The following is a 12,377-nucleotide window of genomic DNA, read 5'->3' as shown; positions in this document are numbered from 1 at the left end:
GTATCGCAGCCGTATTTGATTCGTTCAACTCAAACTACGGTAAACCGCTTGGGACATATCTGAGTTGTGCAGATGAGTGAGTGAGTTGGGTTTAGCGCCGCTTTTAACAGTATTCCGGTTATAGCGCGGCATGTCAGCTTAATGTGGAAGGTGTTGCAGGTCTCAGACGTTTACCACTTCGGTGAAACCCACGAGCACGGGTATGGTACTGACAAGCCTAGAAACATAATCGGGCCGAAGCGGGATTCGGACCCACAATCATAGGTTTTGGGCGTGCCCAAGGGACGCGAATCGCGGGGTTTTAGACGACTGGGCCACCCGTACCCCTTTGCAGAACTATGAAATCCATTTATCCTGACTCATGATCGCCCTTAATTTCATTAATTTTTCTTCTTCTGTCTGTTAGTCTGTTGATAGTCCAATTACTTCGCTTTATAAATTTCCTAGAAATGTTCGCGTTATTCCATTTTCTAGAAATGGTCGCGTTATTCCATTGCCAAGAGATGTATGCCATTTTTTTTGTTAATGTGTTTTTTTTCCAATAAATCTTAGACTGATGAGGCGTCTGCTCGATGATAACCAGCCTACTCATATTTTTACCCTGTTCCCCATTGTTGGAAAGTGTGTCGTCTGCTACCCCAGCTGGAGCCATCTGGTAACAATTAATCACAAGCATACAATACATTATAATACATCAAGATGGCATATATTGTTTTGTATATTGACAGCTGGTGATTGAGCCGTGATTGCTGCCAAGGGCGGTCACACGAGATACTGATTTCAGCGCAACCGTGTGGCCTTATGTGACGTGACAATGAACATTTTTCAAAGCCTTTGTACAACGACAACATGTGACTAATCGACTCCAAAATTTCATATTTGTATCTATGATATTAAATTAAATATATCGACTTTATTCGGTTCAATAAATTTACTAACAAATCTACCTATTGCGCATTGATCGAGTATCTCCTTTAGCTGTATGCGTAGGATAGGGCTTTATCACGCGTGACCTTGCAATGCTGTACATCGTAGATAAGATAAGATAAGATAAGATAAGATAATATTTTATTTGCGTGTCACGCGGTATAAAAATACATACATTCAAAGTACAAGACAAAATATATAATATACCACCCGGCCGGTTGGCCTATGAGACACGAGAGATAAAAAAATAGCTCAGTTTTATATGAAGAGATTATGCTAGTATCGTTTAGTGAGATACTTGTGGATCAGAAGTGCACTACTTACAATGCAAGTTGAAATTTTCTTCTTTTATACATAGCAGTAGCAACTGCGGCTAGGGGAATAGCTAGGGGAATCATTCTGCATAACATATATAAATTGGTCTTCTGGGGTTAAACTTCTTAGACAAGTATGTATTGGAGAAAACAAATGAGAATAGTCATATCGTAGATCAGAGTAGAATTCACATTCTGTGAGGAAATGTACTTCGTGTTCGACACACTGGCGGTCACATAACCTACATAAACGGAGGTGTAGTGGTGTCTTTGGACGGGAGTAGCGACCAACTTCAACCTCCAAAGGGAGAGAACTGCAGCGTAGTTTTGCCAAGGTACTACGGTGCTGTCTGTCTAAAACAGAGCGGACATAGGTCGACGTATTTAGAGTATTCTTAAAGAGTCTGAAAGTCCTCAACTTATTCCCATGTTCATGACCAGTGTCATTCCATAAATCACGTGACCAACAATCGGCGTCCTTGCATCTCAATGTGCGTGTGATTAGATGGAATTCACTAATAGAGAAATTAAACAAATCCATAGATGGAAGTTGTAGTGATATAAACATTGCGTTAACTGTCTTATCCCATGATTTGCGGAAGGTAAGAGACCAATTTCGAATCTGTGAAACAAGTCTAGATGGCGGAACAGAGTTGATCTTTCTGCAAAATCGGAAAACTTCTATTTTCTGTTTAGTAAGCTGAGCAGGCCAACTCATCTCGCCCGGACAGCTAAATTTGGAGTATATTTGCCCACTCCGAGAAAAAAACGACAAGCTTTATTTTGAACTGCGTTTATACAACTGAATTCTCGATTGCCAAAAATAACTGAGCCATATGATAAAATTGGTTGAACAAGATTATTGAATAGCGTATTATATACGTCATATGGCATTCCTCCAAATAGTTTAAATTTACTTATAATTACACCCAGAGCTCTACTCGCGGATTTGGCGATTTCTTTGGCTGTAGAATTCAAATTTAAGTGTTCTTCTAGCCATAAACCAAGATATTTGTATGATGAGCATATGTCAATGTTGTCATTGCCACACTGAAACTCAAATGATGTTCGTTTCACAGATGGTGGCCGGTAATGTACTACTTTAGTTTTGCTGGTATTAACTTGAATTCGCCATCTCTTACACCAATTAGCAACACAGTGAAGCATTGATTGTAATGAATGCTCATTTGGCGCAATTAATGCTATGTCATCAGCATACATCAAAAGACTGAGAAGACTACCACCAACGTCTACACCGCATTTTAGATTGTTTATCTCATGGGCCAGGTCATTAATGAATACTGAGAATAGTGATGGGGACAAGACACATCCCTGCCTGACACCGCTCTGTATATCAAACCCTTCAGTAAGCCGATCATTTACCGATACACGGGATACACTGTTGTCATATAAAGACTTTACAGCAGAATAAAATTTACCATTAATTCCTAACTTCATCAGTTTGTACCATAAGCAGTCTCGATTAACACGGCCAAAGGCCTTCATGGCATCAATATAACAGACAAATGTAGAGGACTTTGAAAATTTCCTGTTATTAATTACTGAAAACAAAGTGTATATGTGCTCAATAGTATTACGCTTACTTCGAAATCCATTTTGCTCCTCAGCCAATATGTCATTATCTTCTAGCCAACTTGTGAAACGAGAGTTTAGTATATCTGAATATATCTTACAGGGAATGGAAAGTAGTGATATACCACGATAGCCAAGGGGATCTCTGGGGTCACTACCCGGTTTCTTAATAGGCGTTATTATACTTTCATGCCAAATATCTGGACAAACATTATTCTCGAAGCAGTAAGTAAATATCCGGTGCAGAATGTCAACACAAGTCTCATTCTTAAGTGCCTCTGCAGGTATATGGTCACAGCCTACGGCCTTACCACACTTAGAGCGGCTAACAGAGCGTACTACCTCATCGCGTGATATAGGGGCCTGCAGACTGTTTACATCTACATCTACCTGAGGGGGGTCAACAACCATGCTGCTTAACTCGTCCTTGGTCTGATCATAGAAAGATTCATCAAATACACCCACTGGATCAGCGTTAAACAACGAGCTATACTCACATTTCCATGCATCTAAAACCCGCGACTTATCGGTGACAACCGTGTCTCCCTGGATTATCTCCCATGGAATGACAGAATCCCGATCGGAAGCTAAGCCAATCTTACCAATAAGTTTCCAAAAATCTCTGCAATTACTATCTTTGTATTTATGCAACAGTCGCTGCTGACGTTCTAACTGAAAGGAGCGTTTGAATTTTCTATGCAGCTTATCAAAAGATTTACGATTAGAGACAAAGGCGTGTTTTAATGCCCGTTTCTGAGAGTGAATGAGTATCTCCCTTACCCGAATAGCTCTTTTGCGCACTACCTTTGCAATGTATCGTATGTTATTCAAGGAGGGACAGATGCATAATCAAATGCGTTTACATCCATAGGCATAGACTGGTATTATATGTACCTATAAACCACTTCACAATGTCTCAGTACATAGCATTTAAAGAAAACCGATCCGTTAAACTCAAACACGTTTACTGTATAAGTGTTGGGTCCGACTTGGCCCGGGCTGTCAAATTCAACTTTAACACACACACACAGATGTATCATCAAATATGTTTATATCTATACAAAGTGGAGCCATACTCTCCACATCCAGTCATGGCCAAAATTCACTGTTACCTTATAGATTTAAATGTGATTGAACGTTGTATTTGTCATGTTAACTGTAACCTTTTGATCGAAATCCTAATCTTTTGTAAAAAGAAATAACTTACGCGTTTAGAGGCCTCCCAATCTTAAATCCTTGGTAGAAAACGAATGATTTGATGTAAAAGTATTACAACTGTTCGATAAATACTAGTAGTAGACGACACACATCATTCGATCAATGTAATGGTTTGATCTCGTTGTAGTGTACGTTTTGCAGCTATTTTGCTGAATAAATTGTAACTTAAACTGTCTATTCCAACAACAGGTAAAATGGGTTGAAGTTTTGGCATGTTTATATGGTGTCATAAGCTATGATCTTGTCAACCGTGTTTTGAATTTGTAAGAAATGTAAAAAAATATATATTTCAAGACTCACATATATGTTCACATTTATTGTAATGTGAATTTTTAAAATGTGTTTTTAACTTTCTCAATTATGTTTTGACATTTTACGCAATATTTATTTTAACATCAGATGCAGACCCTTGTCTGTTTTACATAAGATCAATCTTAGAACTGTTACTCATATAGTACATGTACTTACATCGGAGGTACCACTTAGGTTTTCGTACCTTAACATATGCACATGCACATGTTTTTGCAAGAAAAACACCTTCCTGCACGCAAAATTGAGTTGATACCATTAATGTTTGGTTTCACAGTTCAGGCATCGTCTTACAATACGCTAACTTGATTATTCGATCACACTGAATTTAAATTGAGAAATGTTTCATCTTAACTACAAGTCCTGTGTCTCATCGACCCTTCTCATAGCGTCCGTATATGTACGTTAAGTGTGAAATTAATCCAAATTACACCTGTACTCAGCTTGCTTAATTGCCCCCTGTGTAATTGCAATCAAGTAGGTATTGCGTAATCAATCAACCATTTGCCCTTAATTAGCTGTCCCGAGCTTTTAGTGGTAGTTACCGTGGTAGCCTACAGTTTCATTGATAACTTATGCATTTGTTGAGGCTCATCAACAAAACCAAAATATTGTCTTTTTAACTTTCGGTAACATGTCAGTCCTGCGATGCTTCCGGTACACTTTTGTAAGCCATGATAGTGTAGTTTCCCTGACAAATACGAAATCATGTCATAACATATCGTCAAAATTGCTATGAAAAATACTATTCCATAAAAAAAACATACCATCACTGGCCACTGGCAAACATTAGCAGTATTAGAATAAGAAAAAATAATTAAACACAGTATGACGTGATGATGTGTAAGCATACAGAAAAACCTAGATAGGTAAACCTGCACAACTAACTTCAGTTCCTGTACTGTACTTGGGTTTTTTTACGAGCAGTACCTTCTTTTGCATCCTGCGTATCATTCTACCTGTCGGATCGACTTGGCCCGGGTGGTTAAAAACTATAATTGACGGCGACTTTTGACCATCACGACAATAATACTGAGTGCTCCATAGTGCACTATGACATTCGCGAATATCCACTTCCAGAAAACATCCTGTGTTGGTTTAACATGATTTAGGGATGCCCAACACGTTAATTAATGAAAGAAGAGTAGTCAAAACACTGTCATTTCCTGCCTAGGACATCACGACCCTACACGCTAAGGTCGGTGAGAAACATTCTCATCAAAGAAAACACACAGTCAAGACACTGACTTTTCTACGAGGACTCACGGTATGTAGTCATAATTATCAGTTTATTACAATGCTGAAGATGCATTTTGATTCAAACTCAATTAAATGAGCAAAACTATACGTTTGTGTACATTTGGGATCTGCCTAGATATGCACGTTTCGTTTTATTATTCTGCAATCCATTTTTAGTATTACCCGCTGGCCCGACCCGGGCCCGACTTTTAGGCAATCCCCTATTAAAGTGCACGGCTGATTATTCATATCAAGTTCAACCCTTCAGGCACCTGTTAGGACTATCCGAGTTTTCTTTACAGTTAACATTTTTAAGTCGTTCACCATATGGATTTAATTACCAGTTAATGAAATTTTATAATGTCTCAGATAATGTTATATCTAAATATATCGATGACATGCATCAACCAAGTCAGCGAGTCTGACCACCCGATCCCGTTAGTCGCCTCTTACGACAAACATAGTCGCCTTTTATGGCAAGCATGTGTTCCTGAAGACCTATTCTACCCCGGACCTTCACGGGTCGGTCTTTGTAGTAGTGATGTGTTCAGTTAGTAGTATTCATCACAAGTTTAATTGGGATTAGGAGACGTCCTGACCCTGTTATTACCAACAACATATTGCACTAATGGTTGCCAAATGTAATATCAATATTACAATTTCGTCAAGAAATGCGTACTGGAGACTGGATTCACTCCTTAGACATAATAGCAATGTTTGTTTATTACAGGGTACAGGAATATCCAGTCACACTTAACCATGGCATTTAAGTTACTATATTTCTTTTTCTCCACATGTAGTAGTATTTTATTTTTGTCATACCCTTTGTGCATCGTTGTCAGTATTTTCAAGGATTGATATAATGCCAAAGTACTTAAATGATATTACCATTACGTCAGTATGAGCATTGCAATCCAAAGGTTAGGTCTACTATCGTCTACAGTGCACTTTGCCTACAGTATTATCAAAACAATGTTATCAATCAGTGGCTGTCACTCATGAGCTCCCATTAGCTTCAGTATGAATGTACTCTCCCACAATGAGAGACTGAGAAAAAACCCTTGATAAGTGATAACAATTTTATTTATACTTTGCAACAAGAAAAACATTACAAATCATGACATCAAGACATCACATGATATGATCATTTCTCACTCATTAAAATAGCACATCACTGCGTCAGAAAATTGATTAAATATTGATTAAATGTCCACTCTTTTCCCTACATCATATCCCACTCATTACAATAGCACATTAATAACTTGTCAATCTGCATTGATCATGTCTTTCACACAGTCAGGCTTAAAGATGTGACCAGGCAGCATCAAGGAATTCAAGGGGGCCTTTGTGTCCATTTGATAGCTGATCTTTCAGTCTCTGCAGTCTCTGGTCAAGTTCAACATAGATTCGTTTGCGAGGAGGATGGCGCGCACCTTGCTGGAACTGTACCAGTTTGTTTCTCTCGGTCTTCTCCAGTAGCTGCAACACTCGGATCAAGGCGAAGATGTTTGGATGGGCACGCTGGACCGTCTTGTTGAGGTGACTGTGCCATCCTTCTGGATGATTGTTTGTCCTTGGACCTGTGTTGTCACCGTGGTTCCAAATTGATGGCTTGAACCGGGCGTCGTCATCCACCCATATGTTCATCATGTAATCGTTGAAGATTGTGTCATCTTGTCCATCATCAATGCAGACCATCTGTTGTTATCTTCCAAGTGTCGGGCAGGTCAACCTGAGTCAAGGACCATGGTAGGGCAGGTGTTGTCTTTCTTCGTCGACGGTACAATCCACTCTTCAGCGTGTTGTAGGACTGAAGGGTAGCAGCTTCTTCTCTGTTCAGGGTTTGCAGCTTCTCATTGTAGATGGCCTGAACAGGCGTCGTCTCTTCCTAGACTCGACCTCGGAGATTGCTAGGAATCTGGTGTTGGCCTCATCTTCGGGAGGATGGTTGTGGGGTGTACTGTTTCGGACAAAATCACCAACAGTTGTACATTTGCCAAGGCACCTTGTATCGACACACTTCCAGTGTACACAGGTCTGACGGCGATTGTTCAGTCTGTATCTGTACCCAACAAGGAGCACCTGCCTGCCACCTCTCTGGGACAAGACATACTCTACACGCTGTGGATTTGCCATGGCATCTGATGAAACTTAGATTTTTCCTGCATATTTTATAGCTAAACTCCAGTTGGAGTCCTTAGTCCCTATTACTCACTGTAGCTGCATGTGTGGACTAACCAGTATCATCTTGTATGGCTTAGCCTTCATACTTGATTAAATGTTGTTACTGATATTATACTTTGTTGTTAATTATATGCTGGCTAACAACATAACAAGATCAGAGAGTTACAAGTTTTATCTTGATATGTTGTTACAGTATCTTTGTTTGAAAATTTTAACCTGTAACGAGACAGTGAGTGGACTAATCCATTTGTCAGTTAGGGATGTACTATTATTAGTGTAGGCAAACTACCACACCATGCTACAATTCCTGTAGGCAAAGTGCACTGTAGGCGATAGTGGACTCCACCCAATCCAAAACCTCTACTGTGTGCACGCATTTCGCAGGGTTGACTACAAATGTGTATTCATGTATACTAAGTGGTAGCAACTTATGTTTCATCAAGATTTCTTCACGGAACTATCTCCTATCTCGAAATCTTGTCATAGTCCCCCCCCCCCCCCCCCCCCCCCCCCCTCCCCCTCACATTCATGCTGCTGGAATTTGATACTGGTCATATCAGGTTCCGGCCGACTGCTAACGCAGACTGGCATGGCTGCAGCCAATCTCTTTTCTAAATTGCCCCTTTACAGTATTAACAGTTATTTTTACCTGTTTGTATTCACTGAAGGAGTCTTTGTTAATTTTTCGTGTTCATATATACCATTTTGCTTAGCCGCCATTTTATGGTATATTCGAGTGGTACTCATATTTTAACCCGGATGTGATGTAGCGTTAAAAAATTGATGGAAATTTGATAGCTGACTCATTAATCAATTTCTTTCTCATGTACACAATTGTCTGGATTTATAAATATTGATGGAAATTTGATAGCTGACTCATTAATCAATTTCTTTCTTATGTACACAATTGTCTGGATATATATATATATATATATATATATATATATATATACGTTCTGTATGACACCACTTTATGACAACATCCAGCATTTTCTGTAGCTTTTCTGTAGCTCGTCCACATATAATACTACAGAGCCACAGATCTCGGCCCACTTGCACAAAGCGATCTTAGCGCTAAGACGATCGTAACTCCCATACTTAACATAGGCTTGCAATAGTCGTAGCGCTTATGTTCGCTTTGTGCAAGTGATCCCTTGTCAACAGTAACACCTTCATTTAGTTCGTCTAGTTCCTGTACCAGCTGCAGGTCGTTGATATACAGGGAGAACGGAGATGACGACAGAATACCGCCCTGTCACTTCCCCTGGTCACACAGAAGAATAGTGTTAACAGGTCGTGCGCATAGGGTTGGTTGTGTTGTCGTGTAAAGATGGTAAAGTTGTAAATAGTTTCCCCTTTATCCCAGCTATTTTCAACTTTTAACAAAATAATTTCTGTCCACATTATCAAACCTTTCTTTATATCCAAGAAAAAGGTAGATCTCTGTTGGTTACCGTCCAATCAACCCTATAATTATTGTGTATAAGCTATAGATGTGATCAAAACAGTTCCTCTGTTTAATCCATTCTGAGAATCAGCTATAATGTTCCTCGAATCAACCATAGTGATATTCGAACATTTAAATTTCACTATAGATCTTACTAGGAACTGATATATCGTCGTTATTTGGTTGAAATACTGCCGATGCGACGTTAAATTTTAACTCACGCACTCAGGAACTGATATAAGTGATATTCCTATGCATGTCAAAACGTGTGGTAAGTTGTTGTTTGTTTGTTTGTTGTTTAATGCCGCACTCAGCAATATTCCAGCTTTATGGCGGCGGTCTGTAAATAATCGAGTCTGGACCAGACAATCCAGTGATTAATACCATGAGCATCGAGCCACGCAATTGGGATCGATGACATGCATCAAACAAGTTAGCGAGCCTGACCACCCGATCCCGTTAGTCGGCTTTTACGACAGGTAGAGTTACCTTTCAAGACAAGCAAGGGTTGCTGAAGACCTATTCTACCCCGCATGCTGACAAATAGGATCTTAAGTCTCTTTCAAATATCACATGCTCCAGTCCTCACTTCAAAAATCTGGCATCAGTGCCTGTTTGTTTGCTTGTAGAACAAACAAAACAAACAAATGTTGTATCGTATCTAAATCCATCAAGCAAGATGTCTAACCCGTGATGTTTACCGGCTACAATGTCATCTATAGCATCCACATAGTGAAATGTTTGATTTGGTTTGGTTTGTTTGTTGTTTAACGCCGCACTCAGCAATATTCCAGCTATATGACGGCGGTCTGCTCAGTTATTAATATCATGAGCATCGATCCAGGCAATTGGGATCGATGACATGCATCAACCAAGTCAGCGAGCCTGACCACCCGATCCCGTTAGTCGCCTTTTACGACAAGCATAGTCGCCTTTTACGGCAAGCATGGGTTGCTGAAGATCTATTCTACCCCGGATCTTCACGGGTCCATAGTGATATGTGACCAATGGACATGCATGGTGCTATTTATTACAGACTAATTTCCTGCTTAATTTCCTTAATTTACTGCTCACATGTGCAGAGAATTTTTCTTTATCAGTCCAGAATTAGTTGCTAATCCCTCCTTACTCAATTACTTAATTAATTACGATCAGTTGTCCCCGTGTGACACTGTGACGTCATCCAATTCCCAGTGTGGCCACTGTGTTGAGTGAGGCGTAGGCAGGTCGGTGGCCACACTTGGAGGGTACCCCTGCAACAGGTACACTATAGTCTGAAACTACTTCTGGTCTTAATCCCTATTGGGGCGGTCGGGTAGCCTAGTGGTTAAAGCGTTCGCTCGTCACGCCGAAGACCCGGGTTCGATTCCCGACATGGGTACAATGTGTGAAGCCCATTTCTGGTGTCCCCCGCCGTGATATTGCTGGAATATTGCTAAAAGCGGCGTAAAACCATACTCACTCACTCACTTAATCCCTATTGTTCTTGACTACAATACCTGCCGGCAAAGTGAGAATACCCCATAATGGCTGCTAAGTACCACACTGTTTCTACACCGACTCCCTCCTAAAGCCAAGAGATGCAATAGCGAAGGCCAAACTAACTCTGTTTCTGAGAGATGGACAGCTACTCGAACGTATATACAGCAGCCAAAATATAAATGAAATTATATCAATATGCGAAAACAGAAATCACATCAAAACAAAATCAGAAATTCTGTGACTACAAAACTCACAATAGACATGTGTACCCTACCCACACAAAGGAGTCCCAAAGAGGGACAGGTCAGCCGAAATTGCTACTGCAGAAGGTGACCTCTGAAACACTTAAAGCAACAACAACTACACCGACTCCATCGACTCCATAAGTGAATTTGTGGTGATTTTAGAGACCGCTTCATGATCTGATGCCCATTTTCAGCTGGTGCTTCATTAATACAGTACTTCATACCAGAGATCATATAATAATTGTTCTCTCGGACAAAGACAAAGCTAGATCACAGCATGGACACTTAATACGATATTAGGGTCCATGATCACAGTCATCAAATACAGTGACAACGACATGCTTTAGGGCACCAACAAATCTCAGTTGTAATGTTAACAATGTTAAGAAATACATGAGTGTAATTTTGTATTGTAAAATATATATTTTGCATGGAAAAAAAGGCGACAACGATGACTGCAGTGAACGCGTTTCTGCTCGCTTTTTGACAGGCTGCGCAGTACAAGCCGTAGCACTGATGGTTTCGCGCATAGGCTAGAGGGCCGTCCCTCTATTATATGGTCTCTGTTCATACAGCTCTGACTTGCAAAAATATTTTGTATTAAATCCATTCATTTGTCAGAGTGTTATCCTTCTCGTCAGTCAACATATACAATACCATACACCGTCTCTTATTTAGTTGGTTCTTTAAAGGCGGGCTAGAGCTCCCCGTCAAGTTGATTGAAGTCATTCATAACCCTCTATTGTCTGTGCCAACTATCCCTCTAATAGTTTATGACGACAATTAAGTACATACATACAATGTCTCAGGAGAGGTTTCAAAAATGAAATAGATGATAACCATATATAAGATAAAGCTACGCTATAAATCGGAAAGAAAAACGAAGAATGAAGCGCGGTTTATTTCACGATAAAAATTAACATTGTTCTACATGACGTCATTTCTGGACATTCGAACATACGCCGGAACTTGATGACGTAAATTGGACGACGTTATTTGTGAGAGGGAAGTGTCTTGTGAGTTGTTCCCTATAGATGTAGCAGGGCAACGCAGATGAACGAATGATCGCATTCAAAAGTGGGAGAAATATGACAATCGGTACTGAGAAACAAGGTACACATTATCGACATGAAAATTGTGACAATATCTGGGAAATACCAAACATACACCCCCCCCCCCCCCCCCCCCCCCCCCCCCCATCTACATAAAACTTGTTGAAGTGACTGTAAGATGTGGCGAGGCCTGTGGCAGAGATACCAAGTTGACCGCAAGGGGAAATCTGGGGCGGTGCTCGGGATGAAGCATCCTTGTGAAAACAAAGAAAAACTTATTCCCAATAATATTACCGATTATTGTGCATGTGCATTTTAGTGATTCTGAATTTTGATTGGTCATCTGTAGTGATATGACGTTACATTC

This window comes from Haliotis rufescens, unplaced genomic scaffold, assembly GCF_023055435.1.
Source record: "Haliotis rufescens isolate VD_foot unplaced genomic scaffold, xgHalRufe1.0.p SCAF_2, whole genome shotgun sequence".
Classification (NCBI taxonomy): domain Eukaryota; kingdom Metazoa; phylum Mollusca; class Gastropoda; order Lepetellida; family Haliotidae; genus Haliotis; species Haliotis rufescens.
This window is presented reverse-complemented; position numbering follows the sequence as displayed.